The sequence below is a fragment of the Melitaea cinxia genome, chromosome 14, assembly GCF_905220565.1.
Source record: "Melitaea cinxia chromosome 14, ilMelCinx1.1, whole genome shotgun sequence".
Taxonomy (NCBI): Eukaryota; Metazoa; Arthropoda; class Insecta; order Lepidoptera; family Nymphalidae; genus Melitaea; species Melitaea cinxia.
Genome location: NC_059407.1, coordinates 2,593,629 through 2,612,733, shown reverse-complemented (window position 1 = coordinate 2,612,733; position 19,105 = coordinate 2,593,629).

Genomic DNA, 19,105 nt, shown 5'->3' with positions numbered 1-19,105 from the left:
TTATATAAAAAAAAATCAATTTTAAATAATCTTAAATTCAAGGCGAAAATTATTTAAGATAAGATATCCTACTGTATATTTCAATTTATTAACCTTATACGAGATAGTCATAAAAAATAATTAATTTCTTCATCGCGCAAAAATGAACTTTGAAAGATAAAAATTTAAGGTAAAAATTACATTAGATAGACGTAGCAGATTTTATGAATGGGCGATCGTGAATTGCGGACATGACGTCACAATGGCGCGTCGATGCGCGTACGCACCTACGGCGCTACGCAGATATTACCAACACACTACGAGTACATCATTGTTTACAAAGTGCACTTTTTATCGTCTCACGGTGCATTCGCGTGATTTTATCAATGAGTTACAAGCGCTTTGTTTCGTGTGATCGATGACATTGCTGTGTCACTCTCTAGATATTGCCAACAATATTATGAAGTAATAACAAATTTTAATACTGCTAATTGCAAGTGCCATCACTTATTTTGAATTTGACGACAATGTCTGTCTGTGACATCGTAGCTCTCCAACGGATGGATCGATTTTGATGAAGTTTTTTTCTTATCGTGAAAGCGAGTTTTCTTGAGGTGGTTCTTAGCTAAGTTTGCTAAAATCGATCTAGCAGTTTTAACAGAATCAGCTCAGATTTTCCAAAATAATATAAGGTACTTTCGACGAAAAATGAAATGATTCCGTAGTGGTATTATTTTTATTTTGAATCAAATCGTTGTTTTGTAATTATATTGCGTATATCTGTAAGAAAATTAAAGACAGAATTTCTTAAAACTTAACTTTTCAAACCGCTTTGCTGTACTGCTGCGAGTAGTCGTCTAAAACACCCACGGTATGTGGGTTCGAATCCCACTTGGGACGGATATTTGTAATTGTGCAAATATTCCTTTCCAGTTTGGAAGTCTGTCCTTGTGGGTCACCTCACCGTGCCTCGGAGAAAATGTTAAGCCGTTGGTCCCGGTTGTTATCATAAATAACTGGTAGCTATCGCTATTCATAGTAGGGACATAGCCGCCAACCCGCAATCCTTCTCCTACGTGGAGAAGAAGGCCTATGCCCAGCAGTGGGATGATACAAGCTGAATTCATAACTTTTAGCAATTATATATTTATTTTTGACCATCAAATTATATTTTACCTGTGAAATATTCAATTAATAATTCAGTCAATAATTCACAACAACAACACAAACGTCAACAACAACCAAAACGACAACAACAATATTTAAGTGTGACATAATCATCGGCAAATATCTGCATATCTACTCAACGAAGGTGAAATCTCAAGTAACGTATAGTAATTAACATAATGGTTTTTAAAGACTCCGATAGCATTGTCTCATTATTTTCTCATCATGCAACAGTGTATGCTAACGAGGATCTAGTTCAGATAAAACGCTATTTTCCACAAACAAGCATATCGAAACGCAAATTGGATCGAATTATTTTTCTTAGTTTTCGTTGTAGTTCATTCTTTTTTCCGAAAAATGTTGTTGCAATATTTTCTGCGATTAAAAAAAATAAATAAAAAATTTAAATAATTTATTTGTAACAACTTGGATTCATAAAAAACTTTTGATCGAAAACAGAAAATGAAGGAGTTCTTAACAAAACACGAATTTTTTTTTACAACTTAATTTGTTAATAACTTAAGCAATTTTTTGCGTTGTAGAAAACCCTTCCGCCTATTTTTCTATACGTCATTCAATATCGAATTAACTATTATGGCTCATATTTTTAGGCGTTTTATCTCTAATTAACACGTCTGTGACTAGACTATAATTAATAATTTTTAAATAATATTTTGAGAGAAAAATAAGTTTACTGTCCTTTAACGGATAACTCTAATAGATTTCCGATTATACAACCAAATTTATACATTATATTATACACAGGATGACTTCATACGAACTGTAAGTTAGGAACTATGAAGAGACAAATTATTAACACTACACACAGTTTTATAGTAATTAAAATAAATGGTCGTTTCTTGGTGACATCTAGAATGGACTCAGCAGTTAAACGTTTCGAAGTTTATTAAATCAGACGACCAGTTTCACGGTATCTCGATTGAATGAAGTAATGTCTATTAGTTGATACTTTGTTGCTCGTACAGACTTCAATATGTGCAGATGTGGCCGGAAAATATATTCTTTTTAATGATTATTAGTACTCATAATACTAGCTATATTGTCAAATAGTGTGTGTGATATGTTACATGATTCGACGATCTAGTTAGCACCTACCATTATTAGGTTGATAGTTTTGTTTAATCATACTGTTACAAAAAAAATGTGATATTCTCCGATTTTTGTTTTTTTAGATACCCTCAAAAATTAAAATAGGTGTTATGGGTTTCTCTCTGATACCGATCTATTAGTTCTCAAGTCTATGTCGTGACAATATAAATCACTCAATATAGACCCACATTCCCTTACTCGTGGGTCATTTACAAAAGGACAAAACTTGTACTATAATGACGTAAACTTGTGTGTCACGTACGTTTTATTGACAAGCGCCTTAATATTAATGTTATAGTGTGTAACTGACTAAATTTTTTTTAATATTTATCGCACTATAAATTTCTTAATCTGTGTAAATCTTGTTGAATTCTATTTATAAAATTTAAATTTATTTGATACATTCATTTATTTAGAATTAAAAACTGATACGGTCACCAACCCGCCTGCCCAGCGTGGTGACTATGGGCAAAACACATGAGTTCACGTTATTTTTGGCGTAAACTTGTGGAGGCCTATGTCCAGCAGTGTTTAGGCTGTAATGATGATGATGAAAAACTGATAAAATCGATTTCAAAAAAAAAAAAAAAAAAATGTGGAGGTTCTTAATTCGACTGATTTCTTATACATGTTACTGGTCATAACATTTTACTGGACGTACCGATTTTTTTTTTTCAAGTAAACAATTATTTACTGTAGCAAAATATCAAAGGTGATGTCGCCAATGTTACTTTTAATGGAAAAGACACGAAGAAGACCATTCAGTTCATGTTTTTTTTATATATATAAAAATATATAAAGCCATTCGACAACTACGTATATTTGAAGGGTTTTTGTACTCTATTGCTAAATAGTGATCTCTATCTGGTAACAGAGGTTCAAAGGTGTTGAATAACGACGGGTATGTACTTGCATTAAATAAATTCTCTTAATAATAAATTCTCTAACTTAAAGACCTCCATAGTCCAGAGTTCTCGAGACGCTAAAAACCGCATCAAGTGGAGACGTATAGCGGAGGCTGCTTTAGCTAATGAATCGTCGTCAACCACGACCACTCTGTCAAGAGTGAACGACTGAGAAGACATATTTAATATATATCTGTAGTAAAGTATCTTTGAAGATAATTTATGAAAGCAAAAAAAAAAAACAATGAATATATATTTACATAATTAAAAGGTAAAAAACCGCTCTGATGTGATACCAATGATTTGCGGTTTCGATTCCCTCTGGACGGATATTTGTATTTGTACAAATATTTCTTTCCGGTTTGGACGTCTATCCTGTGCTCTACTGCCTTACTGTGCCTCGGAGAGCACATTAAGCTCCGTGGTGACAACGTGGTGGATTGAGCTCAGATCCTTTTCCTGCATAGAGAAAAGGGCCTATGCCCAGCAATTGGATTTACAGGCGGAATCTTATTGAATTTAAGAGCCATTTCATAATTTTACGCTCTGCAAGTTTAGGTAAAGGTCGCATCGCGCGAGTCGTACGAGCCGCGCGATCTTTGTGCTAGTAAATATAGTGTGACAACCAAAAGACTATCTTGATCATTTTCTGATGTATAATAAAAATTATAACTATGGTATAAAATGTTTTTTACATAATTAATTTGTTAAAAATTTCAAGTATGTTATATAACAATAGTCAATAAATTTAAAATAAAAATAAAAAATCAATTTTATGAAACAATTTTTTTTAAATTGATTTAGTTTTTTCAGTTTACGAATGAATCTAATATTTACGATATGAATAAAATAGCATTTTATGACATCGACACCGACAAACATATTAATTAACAAATAACAAGACAAACAGATTGAAATGCCTATTTGTATTGATAATGTGAGAAAAGAAAATTAAATTATACATTTGTTTACAGAAATTATCATTATATTATTTTACAGTCATTTTCGTAATATGTTTATTTTATTTATATTTTATTATAAAAGTATCAAATGCGGTTTATCCGCTATAACAACGGGCGCTTGCCGCGTGTGAGCGAAAGAGACGGCTCCGCAGAATTTGGCGTGGACCTTACCTCTAAGAGCGCTAGCGCTCGACTGATTTACTAGGCTTGATGCGTGGTAATATATACTATCTTTTTATTATTTAATATAAAATGTATTAAAATTGATTACATCTTTTAATTTTTTTTTTTGTATTCCTTAATGATGAAAGTTTACTTTGATGAAGATAGTTCGTTAAAATTTCTTAGTTTTCTAAGAAAAATATCGCTTTTAAAATTGTACTTATTTGGAAAATATTCGTAACTTTAATTTTTTTTTATCGTTTAATACAGATACAAATGGAATAAAAATCTGCGATAGTGCGCAACAAAATTATATTCCACATATTATGATATTTTTTTTAAATGGTTTCAACGTAGAGGTTATTGAAAAGTAGGACTTCAAAGTATACATTGCGACCGTTTACCCAGGGAGGAGGCTGATGAAAAGGTTAATAATTTTATACACATAATATAAATCAAAATTCTGATCTGACTATGGACTACAACAAAGGTTGCTCTATTATATTTCAAGAATATAAATTACATTATTGCATCCAACACTGAGATTAACGACGTCAAAATATTACAATTTCGCGGATTGTTACCGATTTTTGTGAAATGGCTCTTAAAAGGAAGTTAGTAGAAAACTTAGATTAGGATTGATATAGGTACATAGGATTAATATATCGATTAGCAGTAGTGTGAAAAAGGAAAGTAGAATAATGCGTGCGTATTTTAATTGTATATAATAATATGATACGATTACAACGAAAAACCGATGTTTGATGGAACAAGAAGGTTCTCGAATGGAATCTCTCGGAAAATGTAGTGTTGAACGCCTTTCTGCCAGATGAACCGACGACTTGAAGAGAGAAGCTAGTAGTGACTGGATGGCTAAAGCAGTAACTAGGTCTTGGTCGCGACTGCTAGCGCGACCCCATCTTTTTTAGTCAGTAGGAGTCTGGCATAACCCTCTGGCGCTATTGTGGCGTACCCTGAGGGATGCTTACGTGCAGTAGTACACCGTAATAGACTGATGATGATAATTAAAAAAGGTTTAGAATATAAAGATGAAATTTTCAGAATAAGTCATCTTACCAGGTTATGTTTGAACCATCTAACGTAAGCATACATTCTCCTACTCAAGTCAAGTGACTGGCGAACCCAAAAACAAAAAAATTAAAATAAAATTAATTAAAAAAACGTATGACAAAATTGCCAAAAACTCTCGCGACATTAAATATATCAAATACAAAAAATAAACTACTTCATGATTATCGTAGAAAAGCCATAAAAATACAATCCAAACAACATAGCACATTAATCCAATAAAAAGTATCGGGGACACTCTGAAGGGTAATCGAATCATAATATTTATTCATAATCAAAAAGTTATGTTTATAAACATCGAAAAAAAGAAAATGGTGTGTGAAACCAGATAGCAACGAAGTTCCTTATTACATAAATATTAATTTCAAGTTCTAGTCGAGGTAAAAAGAAATTAATTATTCGGGTTTAATTTTTTTTATTATGATTTTTTTATCGATAAAAATCAAAAAATTCTTAACAAAATTATCTTAAAAATTTATTATTAAATTTTTAAGATAATTTTGTTAAGTATTAAAATTTATTATATCTAATTTTTTCTAAATTCTTTCGAAATATATTTTTCTTTAGTAGACCAATTTTTTATACTTTATAATTGTTAATTATAGTTACAGATAAAAAAATACCAAAACCAAATCACTGCTTCCGGAGATCAGTGCTATAAAAAAACAACGCTCACCTTAACTTGTGTTACTGGCATAGACGTTTAATATAAGATTAGGTATGACCAAATTATTGTAAAGTTACATTACATTGTCATAATATGATGCAATAATAGACGTAAATTTGACAAGATATCTATGTTATTTTGGGTTAATTTAATTAACGAATTTATTGTTACGATTTAAAACTTAACTACCAACCAGGGTAGTACATATTATGGTAGTAACAATACCTGGTAGCAACGAGATGTAACATTCCATGTATTATAATGGATTCAGCCTGTAACATCCTACTGCTGGACATAGGCCTCTTTATCCATGTAGGAGAATGTTTGGTTCTTAATCAATCACGCGGCTCCACTGTGGGTTTGCGGATATATTTTCTACTAGGAGTAACGATTGCTATTAGGTGTATATAATAACAACCGGGACCGACAGCTTAAAAGTGCTCTGCGAGGCACGGTGGGGATACCCAAAAGAATAGACAACCAGACCACAAATAAATATTTGTGCAAATACATTTATCTATCCCATGCGGGAGTCGAAGCCCCAATCGTCGGTATATAAGCGCCTGCATGGTGAACGCACAACTTCATCAGAGCGATGCCATTCTATTTTTATACTTCTATAATATTTTCCTCCAGCAAATTTACACGAAAAATCTCAAGTAAGTTTTACTGTCTGTAGCTATAGAGGTTACATATTATTAATTACACAGCATATTAATTTACAGCTTATTGGTCTACCTAAGACTAGGACGAAATTTGCCAAAAGGGATATCACATTCGAAGGAGTACAACTTTACAACAAATTACCATGTCTAATAAAAGATGTAAGCTCAGTTGACGAATTTAAATCTCGGCTTTCCCAATATATTCTCAATAATATTTTATCGTTAGAAAAAAACATTTAAAATATTCGTTTACTGATCACTAGGATTTATAAGACGACGATATGTATGTTTTACTTTTATTGTAGTGTGTTGTTCTCATGTAAGTGACATTGTCTTTTTGAGAATAAAATTTTTTAATCCTTAACCCTTAATTGCTTTCCGGAAGTGTCTGTATTATCGCTTATTATCGCGAGTTTATAACATTGATACATAAACCGTGTAATCACAACAAATGATCCGTTTTCATACAACTCATTACTATTCGAAACGAAATCATATGCGGACGAGTGAAAGATTTATTTTATATTGAATATTATTTGTGTTTTTTCTTTGTAAAACTGTTGTTATTTTAATACCATTTGTTATTATTTACCACTAGCATCCCGCCCCACCCGCACGGGTATTTTACAAAACTTTCAAAATAATTGTTCCCCCTAATTAAAAAAATAATAATATAGTCTATGCCACCCGTGGATTGTGTAGCTTCCAAAGAAGCAAGAATGTTTCAAATCGGTTCAGTAGTTTCGGAGCTTATTCAATGCAAACAAACAAACAAACAATCTAATCTTTCCTCTTTACAATAACACGTGGTTCAATAAGTCCCGAGACTAAGTACTAAAAAAAGGTCTTTTTTATAAAATTAATTTTTATTCATCCACATAGTCTCCTCCAAGAGCGATACAGTCCCTCCAATGCTTTTCTAACTTTTCTATCCCATGTGTGTAGAACGATTTGTCTTTGGCTTCAAAATAAGCCTCCGTTGCTGCGATAACTTCACTATTTGAGTCAAATTTCCTACCCTGAAGCATTTTTTTGAGGTCTGCAAACAGCCAGTAATCGCTGGGGGCCAAGTCTGGCGAATAAGGGGGATGAGGAAGCAATTCGAAGCCCAATTCGTTAATTTTGGCCATCGTTCTCACGGACTTGTGACAAGGCGCGTTGTCCTGGTGAAACACCACTTTCAATCGCAATCGATTTCAATCAAATCGCAATTCATTTCAATTACAATCGCTCCAATAAGCACATGTAATAGTCACTATTTATATTTTGCCCCTTTTCGAGGTAGTCGATGAAAAGTATTCCATGCGCATCCCAAAATATAGACGCCATAACCTTACCGGCCGATTTCTGAGTCTTTGGACGCTACGGGCTGCTTTCACCAGCCGCTCTCCACTCCGCTGCCTGCCGATTGGATTCCGGAGTGAAATGGTATATCCAGATTTCATCCATTGTTACATACCGACGTAAAAAATCCTTTTTATTATGATTCATCAGCGCCAAACATCGCTCTGAATCATTGATACGTTGTTCCTTTTGATTAGTTGTAAGCAAACGCGGCACCCACTTAGAAAAAAGCTTTTTCATGGCCAAATTTTTATGTAAAATAGTGAAAACACTACCAGCTGAAATCTTCACTATCTCGGCTATCTCTCGCACTTTTACCTTCCGATCTTCCAATACGATTTTGAGGACTTGGTTAATATTTTGTTGAGTCACTGCTTCATTTGGACGACCTGAGCGTTCCCCATCATTGGTGTCCATGCGACCGCGTTTGAAGTCGGCATACCACCGACAAATGGTTGCTTTAGAGGGAGCTGATCCTGCATAACATTTTATAAGCCATCGCTGTGCTTCAACGGTATTTTTTCCCATTAAAAAACAATGTTTTATCAACACGCGAAACTCGTTTTTTTTTTCATTGTATCGAAATTACAACCGTAGCGTCACTTAAATGTTTCAAAATCAATAATTTTATTGTTCCATTTTTAAAAATTTGACACATATTCTTGTATTGATAGCCAGTACTTTTTAAAAATCAAAAGAGTTTTTAATATATGCGCCATTTCCAGGTTAGTCTCGGGACTTATTGAACGATCTAGTATTAGTATAGACTACCCTCTTAGGGTTAAGGACGGTAGAAAATATCTTGGTTGGAATATAGAGTAGAGTGACTGGGAAAGTACCTCAAGCTTATAAAAGATCACAGACAAATAAAACGGCTTTGACGTAGAGTTATGCTTAGTGGCAAGTAAGGTAGCCAGAGTCTTTAAGATTGTCTTGACAGCAGGGGTAAGGTATAAGGTAACGTGCTTTTGATGCTTCAGATGTTGCAATTATCTAAGTCATGATAAGAAACTATAAGTGGATATTACGCTTTTTTACCACCTTACTGTTGTTAAAAAGTTATTATTAAAGAATTATCATAGTGTAATAATTGGGTTTACTCGCAAACAAACAAAGTTGACTTCAATTACATTGACAAGTAATAAAACGTAAGTAGACGAAAAAAAAATTAACAAACGCACTAGTCCTCACTACGATTTTCGAGGGTTCCTCTCGATTTCTCTGGGATTTCATCATCCGATCCTGGTTTCCTTATCATGGTAATACTCTTAGGATATCTTCTTTTCAACAAAAAAAAAAAAAAAAAGAATTATGACAACCGGTTCATAAACGACGAAGTTATCCGCGAATATCCATAAATTTTACAGTATATATTATACTGTAAAATTGAGTAAATTTCTCCTTTTTTGAAGTCGGTTAAAAACAGTCTCTTTCAGATTATGATAACTCTATTTCTCTACAGATATATGAGGAGTCAATGCAACGACATTGATAGATGACTATAAAGCATCTATTCTATTTGAGTACGAGTATTAATTACTATTGGTATTTGTCTTATTAAAAAATAAGTAACAAAAATTTTTTGGTTATATCAAACTAAACTGCTGCGTTGTCACTGCCAAATCGATTAGCAGAATGTAATAAAATTTTGGTATGTATGGTAATGGAAGTTTGGGAAAGAGCGTCAATTAAATTATTTGGGGTAATATAACACAGTGTGGGAAAGTTCAATAAGAAAACAACAAAGCGAGGGTAGCCAAAAGTTTAATATAAATATACTGCGAGCAGGATTCAAACGCATTATTACCCTTGACAAAGATAGATCCATTACTTTATATTAGCTAGTTACAAATTACATACATAATTGGGATTTGACATTTAACGTGTTTAGGCTTGGGCCTACCATGGCGGCTTATTAAATAGTTGATTTTGACTGAGTTTAAAGTGTCTACGAGGCGATAAATTTTAGTTGGTAACACTTAATGTTTGCCTATTAAAACATTAGCATAATTCAAAACATATAAAACTTATAAAAGGCTAAAAAATATCATCAACCGTCGGTTTATTCAGTCTAAATTTCTTCTGAAAATGAATATTTGTCTGTTGTCCTTAATAGAATCATGCGTTTGATCAAGTCATGATCTTCAGAAAACTGTTGTTCTGAGTTGATACAAGCAAAAAATAATAATAATAATAAAAGCGTAGCAACGCGCGCAGGGTACAGCTAGTATACTATGCAATAGGCTCACGACGTCAACGGAGGATCCAAAAACTGACAGTTGCCAAATTCCACCACCAATGTTGTCATTGCTTTTAGCTTGTCAAGCTTTGTAGCTTGGTCATAAAACGAGGAAGTGGTTATAAATCTAATAAACTCATGACATCCACAGCTCTCAAAGCTTGCTGTTACATACTTCAGCTAATAGTTATGCTTGGTTTAAAACGAATAAATACTGCCAGTATTTTGACAACCTCACCGCAATGGTTACGGTATGGTAGTCATTTTATTATATTTAAGACCGCTCCCTTGAATAATGAATGAATGAATGAACGGAACGATTCACAGACAGCCTAGAATGCGACATTTCCTTATAGGGCTTACGTCATCCGTACATCTGAGCTCAACATCGTGTATCTTGATTATGATAACTGATCTGTGCTATATACAAAATACAGTATATACTAACAGTATGAGGACATCCATTAATTACGTTAGCCATCTTTCGATCAGTTTAGACTCCCCTTAGGTGAGTTTTAGTAAGATTTGCCCGGGGGGGGGGCTCCTTTTACGTAAATTTGGCGCTAAAATATTTTAAGCTAAATTTATTTTTATTATTCGGGAAAATAATAAACTGTTCAGGTAGTATATTTATTTAAGTTAAATAAAACTCAAAGCAAAAACTAAATTATTTTAATGGCCATGAGATTTATTTTAGCGGGTAAAATTAATACTCAAAATATTTTTTTTATTATGTGTAATATTTTATATTTTTTGAAGTTGAGGTAAGATTTTCGATTTTCCCTCTCTCGGTTTAAATGAGATTTGGTGAGCTTTCATTGGACCGCTCGCCCCATTCTAAGCTTACGTAATTAATGGATGTCCGGGTATGCAGAGAAATAATCTTTACTTAAGAAAAAAATAATAAACTTCAAAAAGCAAGCTTCAAACTTATGATTAAGGATCAGTAAGAAGAGTGTGAAAATTCTTATCCTTATTCTTATCTTTATTAATTTCGTAATTGTCGTCAAATTCATGACAAATAACTTTTTTCATATTTCCTTTCTTAGAGGAATGACAGTTTGGATTTAAAAACCAATCCTGGGTTGTTAAGCTAAATGAATGTTACGTAAATTAAAAAAGTGGAATTTTTTCCCTATTAAGTTCAAATAAATAAATAAATAAATATCTACACAATACACACACGGTCGTCTGTTCCTAAAGTAAGCAACTTAATGCTTCAGTTATAGGTAACAGCCGACTGGTATATAGCTACATATTTTTTTAACCGACTTCCAAAAAAGGAGGAGGTTCTCAATTCGACTGTATTTTTTTTTTATTTTTTATTTTTTTTATGTATGTTACATCAGAACTTTTGACCGGGTAGACCGATTTCGACAAATTTTGTTTTAATCGAAAGGTGGTGTGTGCCAATTGGTCCCATTTAAATTTATATCTAATAATGCGTTTTTACTTGACGCTTTTTTCGTCGACCTACGTTGTATTATACCGCATAACTTTCTACTGGATGTACCGATTTTGATAATTCTTTTTTTGTTGGAAAGAAGATATCCCCAGTTTGGTATCATGATAAGGAAACCAAGATCTGATGATGGGATCTCACAGAAATTGATGGAAATTTTTGAAAATCCGCAATAACTTTTTACTGGGTGTACCGATTTTGATAATTTTTAATTTAATCGAAAGCTGATGTTTGTCATGTGGTCACATATAAATTTTATTGAGATCTGATAACTACTTTTTGAGTAATCTTTGATAACGCGTAGTTGCTTAACTATTTTTTCGTCGATCTACGTTGTATTTACTTGTCGATGTAATTGAAGTCGGTTTTTTTTTTCGTTTGCGAGCAAACACAATTATTTTCGATAAACATACTTATAAATAATACATATATAAATATATAAATAAATATTTATATTACACCCAGACTCGGGGTGGGAATCGAACCCACAACCCTCGGAGCAGAAAGCAGGGTCACTACAAACTGCGCCAACGGGCTAGTCAAATGTTTGGAAGGATGACCGTGATTACGTCATTGCATCAAGAATAGCTGAACGGATCTGCATAATAATTGCCACAGAGATAGGTGAAAGTAATAATAAAATAAGATGTAGAATTACCTTTTAATTTAAACAAGAAAAATGTATTGGTTCTTGTTGAATAGTTAGTTTTAAGCAGAGCAAAATGTAGAAATGATTTTTGTATAGTTAAAGTTTAGGGGGTCGAAGACTCGCAGGCTACATTTAGTATTTTAAATTTTACCTTAATATTTATGGACTTATTATTACAAAGTTTAAGTAGGCTTTCTAAGAGTTAAGGCTGGTAGTCCTAGTGTGGGACAATATTATTTATTACTAGCTGTGCCCGCGACTTCGTCCGCGTGGAATTTACCAAAAAAATAAGTTTAGTCCGCACAGTTATAAAATAAAAAAATTTCTAAAATAAAAGTATCCTAAGTTGTAGTTTATTTTGGTATATGTATCATGTAAACATCCATATGCATTTAGTGAAAAGTTTACAATTAGATACTCCAATTTTATTTATTTGTATCGATTATTTAAATTCATATTGCATAACTTGTAGCGCTCATTATAAGTACATTTATATACTACGCATAAAATAATTGTTTGCAGGCAAACAAAAAAAAACCGACGTCAATTATATCGACAAGTAATACAACGTAGGTAGACGAAAAAGTAGTCAAGTAAATACGCATTATCAAAGATTACTCTAAAAGTTGTAATCAGATCTCGATGAAATTTAAATGTATACATGATAAACGCGGTCACCAACCCGCCTGCCCAGCGTGGTGACTATGGGCAACACACATGAGTTCACGCATTTTTGGCGTGAACTTGTGGAGCCCTATGTCCAGCAGTGGACTGCAATAGGCCGAAATGATGATGATGTTATATTTTAATGTTCATACGGGGATTAACGCGAACAAAATTTTTTTAAGGTAAAATATATTACCTTGAGGCCTGACGTTTCGGCCAGGTTACACCAGCCGTGGTCGCAGGCATATTTTACCTTAAAAAAATTTTGTTCGCGTTAATCCCTGTATGAACATTAAAATATAATAATGAAACGCGAAAGTTTAAAAGATGATGATGTTGATGACATGATAAACATCAGCTTTCGATTAACTTAAAAATCATCAAAATCGGTACACCCAGTAAAAGTATGCGGATTTTCGAGAGTTTCCCTCGATTTCTCAAATCATTCTCATCAAATCCTGGTTTCCTTATAATGGTATCAAACTAGGAATATCTCCTTTCCAACAAAAAAAAAAAAAAAAAGAATTATCAAAATCGATTCATAAACGACGGAGTTATCCCCGAACATACATAAAAAATGTATACATATACACGGTCAAATTGAGTAACCTCTTTCGTTTTTTGAAGTCGGTTAAAAAGTTATCTCCTTAAAAATATCAAAATACCAAGCTTAAACAAACATTCGACATGTGTATATAAATAGATTAATTATTGGTTATAATGAAACATCTTTTTCGGATTTCATCGCGGTTTATTAAGTTTTTTTGGATGCCCGACGTTTCGGATACTTTACAGCAACCATGGACACGGGAAGAGGGAGGTTTTAAAAAAATGCTAGATGACAATTAATTTCGTTCGGTGTTAACTTAAAATTGCCTTAAATTACAACGCCGTGGGCCGCTTGCTTCCGGCAACGTATTTGTGAGTCAGAGGGGCGTTTAAGATGAAATAAATATATGCTGATATCGTTTCTATAATACAAGGAATAAAGTTTCAAATTATATATATACCTTGAATAGTATATTGCCCTATTATGAGTGTAGTAAAGTAGAATATCATCGTCATTGATTACGTGTTTTTTTTGCAAGTTTAGTAGTGTACGTTGCACTTGTAATCGTTGTTTTTTTAATCGCCTATTATCTTTTAGTAATAGTGAGTTGCTTAGAAGATAAAAGCTTAACAATACTGCTTAAGAAGTGCTGTGTTCCTGTGGAGAGTAACGCAGCCAGAGCTCCTGGGATAGGGTCGGAAACGCGCTGGCAGTGCTCCTTGTGATGCTGGTATCCGCTTAGATGGGCAGTACGCTTGATTTGCCGCCTCCATCATATATTTTAAAAAAAATCATACTTTTGATATTCATACTAAAACAGTAACTGAATCGTCTTACTATTTTAATGTTTACTTTGACGACGCGTTGGCGCAGCGGTAATTGCACTGGCTGTTGCGCTGGCGGTCGCGGGTTCGATTCCCGCTCACGACAATCATTTATATTGACCATATAGATGTTAGTCGTGGTCTGGGCGTTGTGTTTGTGTATTGTGTGTATTTCCGGACCCCCAACACAAGAGAAAATCTTACTGAGGGATCCGTTGAGTGTGAAGCGTTTATTAATTATTAATACTTGATCAAAAGCTGCCTCATCCAGATGTAACAAGATATACATGATGCAGTAGTAGTGGTACCTACATACACTCGTATAATAGGTTGCGTGTTCGATGTCTGCTCGTAGCAAATGTTTGTGTAGATCATATAGAAGTTTGTCTTAGTCGGAATGTTTACCTGTAGTTGCGTTGGGTTGTATTCTAGACCCCTACACAAGATTTACATTGCACTGGTGCCCACAGAGTGAAAAAGATATTTATCTCTTTACATACATACCTACATACACACCTACATACACAGAAACAAATAAAACAACTATCGATAAATTTGTGTCAATCGTCTGATTTAAATCAATTTATAAAAAATACAAATGTCTAATAGACACATACCAATACCCACTAGACAAAGGAGCAGAAATTGCAAATAAAATGTCAAAAAGCCATTCAAAATACATACATGAATCTCTTTTTATTTATGAAATTGCTTTGAAAAGATTTCAAACATCTGTATAACTCAATGAAGGATCATAATTGCTCTTGTGACATTACATAAGGATTTGCCCTTGACACACTTGGAGTCTGAGAGTACCACGCCCCTAAATTGATGAGAATGAGATGAGCCAAGACGGCGTGTTGGGGCCAATGTTTGTAATTACGTTAGTGTGTTGTTTTGTATGTATTTTTAAATTTTTGATCAAATGTTTGATTATACTTTTATTTTCTTTGTTTTTATTTTTATTTTGGGTAATTTTAATATCGTAGTTTTGTTTTATACTGTAATAAAATAATATGAGAAATATTACAAATTAAAAAATATTTTTAATCTACTTCTTTGTTATTATTAGTAATACACGAGTATACACCTGTCTCTAAAAAAATGTTTTTAAAAAATTAAATCAATAAAGTTACGCCTATAAAATAAAAACAGAAATTAAAACATAAAAAATTAATCGGTTGCCAACCAGGAAAAAGACCTAGAAATATATTTTACAAATATTGCGGCCAACCTAGAACAAAAAATAACTAAAAATGGTAAGAAACTGTTGTTTTACACTGAATTAGCACAAAATAATAATTAGATTTTTTCCATATTTATTAGTTTACGATCACTTAAAATTTACTAAATTCAAAATATATACCCGTCTTTTTAATCGTATTATAATCTAATGTTATATCCAAAATAAATATAACACCTTAGGTATACCTACTATACGTAATTAATTTCGTACATAGCAAAAAAAATTAGGATTTTTTTTCTTATAGATCTGATAGATAAATTAAATCTAAGAATACAAAACCAAGACAAAAATATTTTCAATGCACGGAATTGCACCTTTTAAAGTTGTATTATAAGTACATACTCGTATTAATTTTACACAAAGCCGACCCTCGTAAACCACCATTAAAACCAACTTAAAATCTTTTTTATTTTGTGCAATATTTTATTTCTCACTTTATTACCAGTTCTGTGTATCGTAGCGGATCCTCCATAGCGACGACTTGTACGCAATTATTTAGTAATTTATTCATGGCGGGTACGAGTCGAGTATTCCTATGAAATAAATACGGACATTCGTGTAGTCAAAAATACGAGATATAGTATTTTCACGCGGTTTCTAATTTAATTTACAATTAATTTGATGTATTGGTAGTATACTATTATTTTTTATTTTTTTTTTTTTTTTTTATATATTTGGTAATATACTATTATTTTATAAATCTATGTAAACCAGTTAGAAATAGAATGTTAACGAATATGTCTATCTAGGCCAAATCATATCACCAAATGATCAAACCAACAAAGAAGTGGATCGACGGGTCTGTAACACGTGGAAAAGGTTTTGGGCTCTTAAGGATGTTATGAACCAAATGTAGCAACACTAAACTATTATATTATCTATGACAGTTAGTATAGTTTACGAAATGGTTTTTATCTATGAGCTGTCATTCGTCACCTTTTGAATTTAAAGTTTGCATCGTTTTTCCGGTCTCCGTATAAAAGTTACGCTTTTGTTTGTACTTGTTCGTTCTCGCGAAAAATTATCGCCTTTTGTTGATCGAACCATCCTTTGTTGTTTGAAGTAATTTAATTGTTAATAGCAAATTGTATTCCTTGTATTCCTTGTTGAATTATTGTGAAAAACGTGAGGGAACTACGCCGAACAACGGCCATTTTGATTGCTGGTTCCTGCTTCAGCCCGCCACTTCAGTTAAGTATAATTGATTAGCATTAGACGTAATGATTGGCCAATTATAGTTTGATGTTAATTAAGTTATACCTGGCGAGGCTTCACCGAACAGTATTCAGTGAAACTAAGGTAGGATTTTTATTTAAAACATTAAGTGTTAGCTCTGCGTACTGCAGACAAGTGTTCGTCCCGTTCGTACCTGAGATCACGCTTCCACTCGTTTTTAATATACTCCAGGTCGGACGTAACAAGTTTTGGTAGCAGAGCGTGGTTAACTTATTGTTGCTCAGTTTATTATATTGTATGAATAAGTTAGGTCACAATTTGTTTAATTCTTTCTTTATTAAAATATTATATTTAGATACTTAAGGTCTAATATTTGGATTTGAGTTAATAACAGCTGTTGTCTTATGCTTTATTGAAGGTTAATTTCTTATAAATACTCTTGTTTGTTAGTATAAGATTAGAAATAGCTGTTTAAATGGGTATTTATCAGTAAATTCATTAATTTGTTGAGTAAATTGTGTTATTGCTTTGAATCTAGTTTGTTGAAATATTAGATTAAAAAACTTAGTTTTAATTTTTTCTTGTATTATTACTGAAGTTATTTAAGATTTGATACTTGATTTCAATTCAGTGATAGCAGTTGTTTCATTGGAATTAATTTGATTATTGTTTGTTGTTACTGTTGTTATATCTGTGCCTTTGAAGATGACTTCGACCGCGGTCACCATGGTCCGTGAATCTTGTTCAGGAATCACAGCTCAACTGAGATGGTTCAGTTCAGCGGTCGCCTTGGTGAATAGGGAAGACCGCACGGAGGCCTTAATAGACAGGTACGAGAAATGCCCGGCTCGACTTGAACAGGTCGAGACTCTGTACCAGCGCCTCCTTCTGCACCTTGACGATGTGCCAATGGAGTCGCTTCCGAAGGAGCGACGGGAGCAAGTCCACGAGGACTACGTCCAAATTTTGGGCCTCGCCGATGAAATCTCCCAACGCGCCCGGGAGATCTTAGCCTCGCGCGCCGGAGTACCGCCTACAAGGGCCTCTTTGAAGACTCCCGTGGGCCTTTTGACCCGACTGCCTAACCTGGATCTCCCCCATTTCGATGGTCGACTCGACGCGTGGATGGGTTTCATCGGCCTGTTCGAAAGCCTTGTGGACTCTAGGGAGGATTTGAGCCTGTCCCAAAAGCTGGCCTACCTGCTCTCAGTGCTGGATGGAGAGACAAGAGAATTGGTGCAGCACCTCCCGATTTGTGAAGGGAGCTATGCGGTCGCGCGGTCATTACTCACCAAGCGCTACCAAAACCAGCGCTGTCTGGCCGATGCTCATATCGACCAGATAATGGACATTCCTGTCGTGAGTAATACCGCCCAGTTGAGGACCAAGATGCTTAACCCCCTCGTTGCAACTACCAATGCTCTTAGCCGCTTGGGCCTGCCGGTTGACCAGTCGTCATACTGGTTGGTGCTTATTATGCTCAAGCGGTTGCCGGTGTCCCTGAGAGCACGTTTTGAACAGGCGCACACTAGGGATGAGGCATCTCCTCTCCCTAGTTATGAGCAATTGTTGGCGTTCCTGGAGAATGAGTGTCGCATGGGCGACGTTATGGATGCGCCGGTGGGACTATCAAGCTCCGGACCCACCAACAAACGGCGCACTGCTCAAATGGCGCCAAAGGGAAGGGCGTCCCCCCGCTTTGCAGTCGCGCAGGCTGCGCGACCGGTCTGCCGGTTCTGTAAGTCCCGGGGGCACCGAACGATGCAGTGCCCGGACTTTGTAGCGTTGCATGTGGCCTCTCGTAGGCGGATTGCTAAGGCCCGAGGCTGGTGTTTCTCCTGCCTGGGGGACCACTTTCAGCGCGCTTGCCCCGACATGCACCCGTGTCCTGTTTGTGGAGGGCAACATTTAAAGGTGCTGTGCGCCAACGCAAATGGCCGCCGCGACCACCCGGGGTCGCCTTCGGGCGGGTATGAGAGCGGACACCGGGCTCAGTCCCGCAATTTGGAGTCCGGCTCACCTCCCCCCCGCCACGCAGATTGTGCTGCTGTGGATCGCCGATATGATTCGGCGCGCAGCCCCACGGGCGGGTATGGAAGGGGGCCTCGGGTTCAATCCCGCACCTTTGTGCCCCGTTCGCCCTCACCGCACCCTCGTGACCAATCACGGTCACCTCCAGTCATTTACCACGATTACCGTGACGCACGTCCGGTACGATTGCCGTCCCCCCCTCTGGCGGAGCG